Here is a 4,552-nt window from a genome sequence, read left to right as displayed (position 1 = left end):
TCTCTCTCTCTCTCTCTCTCTCTCTCTCTTTCTCTCTATGCTTATTAATGTTTTATGCACGCATGCAAAATCTTTGTATTTGTATTTTGTGGGTTCTATTAATTTCCATTTATGCAGGCTTTTGACATAGATCTAATTAAGTTTTCAATTAGTTTTAATTATAGATCACTCTCGGTGACAAATGCTTTGCACAAAATATCCTGTATGCCTTGTGAAATATGTGTGTTTATTTTGCACCGATACACACACACACACACACACACACACATGCATCATCATCATCATCTGTTTCTATGCCCCTCCTCTCACTAACCCTCCTCTGTTTCTAAGCCAAGTAATATTACTTCATGGCCAGGCATGTTTTCCATGGAAACACTGGAAATGAAGAACACTTCTCGGATCTTTTTTAAAACGAGGGCCACATTTTTCATTAATGTTTTACGTAGTGTTTTTGGTACGGAAAGACTTTCAAACTTCGTATACTTATCTATTTTGTGTTATAGAACAGAAAAATATTTTTGTATTCGAATTTATTTCATGTAAAAAATTGTCTTATTTCGATAATTTCAACCAATCACTGACGTCCATTCAGCTGATATACATTAAGTGCCGACTACATAAACAAACGATTCTTCGTTTTATTTGCTTTTTTCATTTTAAATATGCTTTAACCCGAACCCTAACCCTAGGGTTAGGGTTAGGGTTAATTGTTTCAGAATCGTTTGTTTATGTAGTCGGCACTTAATGTATATCGGCTGAATGGACGTCAGTGATTGGTTGAAATTACAGAAATACGACAACTTTAACATGGAATAACTTAGGGATTTCTTTTTTTTTAAAGAAGACTAAGAGAAAAAGATGTTTTATATGACACATTCTACCAGTGTTCCAAGTGTCAAAGTGTTTCGTTAATGAAAAATGTGGCCCCCGTTTTAAAAAAGATCCCACTTCTTATACATACATACATACATACATACATACATGCGGGCTGATTCTCTTCACCTGGATGTGTGGCTGTAACTCTTCTACTATGGACAGGTCTTGTATATGTGTTTGTGTGTGTAGGGTAAAGACCCCCTTCAGTCATGTATGATCGTGGGATTGCACTTAAAAAGTTCCCCGCCGAGGCACAAGTCTGGACAAGGTCCTTCATGGAAGACCAGCAGTCGCCCATGCATACCAACCTCCCCTCTCCACGCCACCAGTGTTATCCAAGGGAAAGGCAAAGGGGCCGATACAGTTCAGCACCTGTGACATTGCGACTCATTTCTACAGCTGAGTGAATTGGAGTAACATGAAATAAAGTGTCTTGCTCAAGAACACAACACACAGCCTTGTCTGCAAATTGAACTCACTACCACATGATTGTAAGCCTGATATTCTAACCCCTGAGCCATGTGCCTTCACTATATATATATATATATATATATATATGTACACACACACACATACACATACATCTACACACAAATTCACGCACATACTCATATATTTCTTATATTATTTTGCAGGTTTAATTGAAAACTGGTGAATTGTTTAAGGTAAGCTTCTTAACTACGTCTTCTGCTAGAAATAATAGCTAATGGTCATGTAATGACACTGTACCATCTTCAAAGAAGAACAAATTAGATAATTTAGTACTCAATACACCTAAAAAAATAGGATTGTTATGGTTTCTGCCTCATTAGGGATAACCAGGGCTGTGGAGTCGAAACAAAAAACTTCGACTCGTACTCTGATTCCTCTACTATTGGCACCTCCGACTCCTCTTTATATAATCAAGTGATTGAGATCTACATATCTCATAAAGCATATGCATACGCTTGTACTTTGAAGAGGCCTGTATGTTATAACTGGTTTATATTAAAGAATAAAAATATTGTGAGTCGGAGTCAGTATAGTTTTACCAATTCTGACTCCACTTACCCCTTAATTGTTTCCGACTCCATGACTCCAACTCCACAGCCCTAGTTAAAATAATTACAATAACAACAAAAGTAACCTTGTAAATTTATTATATAATAATTAAAATAATTATTGACATATGAGGAGTTTATAAATTGAAAAGAGTCTGGAGGAATGAGAGATGAATATTTTTACTTAACCACTTGTGATCCTTAGGCTAACAGCTGTTTCGCGTGCTACACATTGTTGTTGTGGCGCTCTGTCGGTTACAACAATGTGGGTTCGTGTTGATCCAATCAAGGCTTAAACAATGCAAAGTGCATTGTGACCAGTGATGTATAACATCTGATAGCCTGATTGGTCATGGGGTCATGTGATATATATATATATATATATATATATATGTGCATGTGTGTGTGGCACCTTGGGTAAGTGAATCTGGCTGACCAAAAGCATTATGAGCAAGAATCTCAAAGAAGCCCATCATGTGTGTGTGTGCTGACGCGTGTCTTTGTGTTTGTCTCCCACCACAACTTGACAACCAGTATTGGTTTATTTACACCCCTGTAACTTAGTGGTTAGGCAAAAGAAAGTGATCGACTTCAAGATGGTGCCCCAGCATGGCCATTGCCTAGTGACAGAAACAAGTAAAAGATGAAAGAAAAAAATCTACAAAGGCGTAGGAGTAGCTGTGTGGTAAGTAGCTTGCTTCCCAACCACAAGGTTCTGGGTTCAGCCCCACTGCATGGCACCTTAGGCAAGTGTCTTCTATAGCCTCAGGCCGACCAAAGCCTTGTGAGTGGATTTGGTAGACGGAAACTGAAAGAAGCCTGTGTGTATATATATATATATATATATATATATATATATGTCTATATTTGTATTTGTCCCCCCACCATCACTTAATGACTAATGTCAGTGTGTTTACATCCCTGTAACTTAACTGTTTGGCAAAAGAGACCAATAGAATAAGTATTAGGCCTACAAAGAATAAATCCTGGGGTTGATTTGTTCGACTAAAGGCGGTGCTCCAGAATGGCCACAGTCAAATAACTGAAGCGAGTAAAAGAATAAATACAGTCATGGGTTCTGTGTTGATTGTTGATTTTATAAGCGTTTTCTCGAGTGTTAAATATACGAAATTGAAAAAGGGTGTCCAAGGTTGTTGTTAGAAAGAACGTTAGCAATAACAGGTCTTCTCTACACATGGAACCAGGCTTAACAACTAAGACTCTGGTTACAGCTTCTGAGATATACAGACCCTGTCAGGCTGACACACACCACACACACACACACACACAAAGTATCTTGGTGAAACATGTATTTAATCATATCTCTCTCTCTCTCTCTCTCTCTCTCTCTCTCTTTCTCTCTCTATCTCTCTCTCTCTCTCTCTCTCTCTCTCACTAATCACATCCTGTTAATCTGTTTGTCAACTGGTCTTTATCTGTCTCTCCTTTAATACACAACTTCAACATATTTCACTGGCCAAACGTCTGATTAGACCACTGGGAGTGGGGGTGGGGTTGAGATTGGTTGGGAGGTGGTGGTGGTGGTGGTGCAAGAAATAAGTCTTATCTTCAATTCACTATCAAAGTAAGTTAATGACAAACGAGATTATATATTGACATGAGCACAAAAATACTAGTGGATAAACAAAAGAAAATGGCACTCAACTCATTTGGTAGGAATTACATGTGTATATACATATATACACACACGTATATACACATACATATAAATACAAGCATGAAATGTTGCACAGAACAACAAAGGCACACATTAAAAAATCACTCGCAAGATGTGGATGTGCTCGCCCCTCATCTAAAAGTCATAACAATTTCACACTTTTAACAATGTGTTTATGTATGTGTGTATATGTATATATATCATCATCATCATCATTTAATGTTTGCTTTCCATGCTAGCATGGGTTGGACGATTTGACTGAGGACTGGTGAACTGGATGGTTACACCAGGCTCCAATCTGATCTGGCAAAGTTTCTACAGCTGGATGCCCTTCCTAATGCCAACCACTCCAAGAGTGTAGTGGGTGCTTTTACGTGTTACCGGCACGAGAGCCAGTCACGCGGTACTGGTAACAGCCATGCTCAAATGGTGTTTTTACGTGCCACCTGCACAGGAGTCAGTCCAGCAGCACTGGCAACGACCTTGCTCGAATGTTTTGTTCACGTTCCACCGGCACAAGTGCCAGTAAGGTGATGCTGGTAATGATCACGCTCAAATGGTGCTATTTACGGGCCACTTACACAGAAGCCAGACAACTGCTCTGGCAATGATCGCGCTTGGACGGTGCTCTTAGCACTCCGTTGGTACAGATGCCATCACGATTTCGATTTCACTTGCCCCAATAGGTCTTCGCAAGCCGAGTTTAGTGTCCAATGAAAGAGAGGTTGGCATGGGTGCCAGTTGTCGAATTTGGTTCGATTTCGATTTCACTTGCCTCAACAGGTCTTCGCAAGCAGAGTTTAGTGTCCAATGAAGGAAAGGTATGCATAAGTGGGCTGGCTACATCCCTGGCAGAGGCCTCAGATTATGGTCTCACTTGGCTTGCCAGGTCTTCTCATGCACAACATATTTCCAAAGGTCTTGGTCAGAAGTCATTGCCTTGGTGAGGCCTAATGTT

At 39.5% G+C, this 4,552-nt stretch overlaps 1 protein-coding gene across 2 annotated transcripts in view; it reads left to right on the top strand.

Annotated features, from left to right (window-relative positions):
• The window catches only part of LOC106869904 (E3 ubiquitin-protein ligase RNF12-B), a 109,612-nt gene that overhangs the window by 60,841 nt on the left and 44,219 nt on the right, over positions 1–4,552 (top strand). For both annotated transcript variants that reach the window (XM_014915832.2, XM_014915834.2), the window contains exon 2: positions 1,512–1,541. The gene's annotated coding sequence lies outside the window, so the exon portion shown is untranslated. The remainder of the gene's footprint in view (positions 1–1,511; positions 1,542–4,552) is intronic.

This window comes from Octopus bimaculoides, chromosome 1 (genome assembly GCF_001194135.2).
Source record: "Octopus bimaculoides isolate UCB-OBI-ISO-001 chromosome 1, ASM119413v2, whole genome shotgun sequence".
In the NCBI taxonomy this organism is placed as follows: domain Eukaryota; kingdom Metazoa; phylum Mollusca; class Cephalopoda; order Octopoda; family Octopodidae; genus Octopus; species Octopus bimaculoides.
Note: the sequence above shows the minus strand (reverse complement) of the source record. Positions and strands in the feature narration are given on the sequence as shown.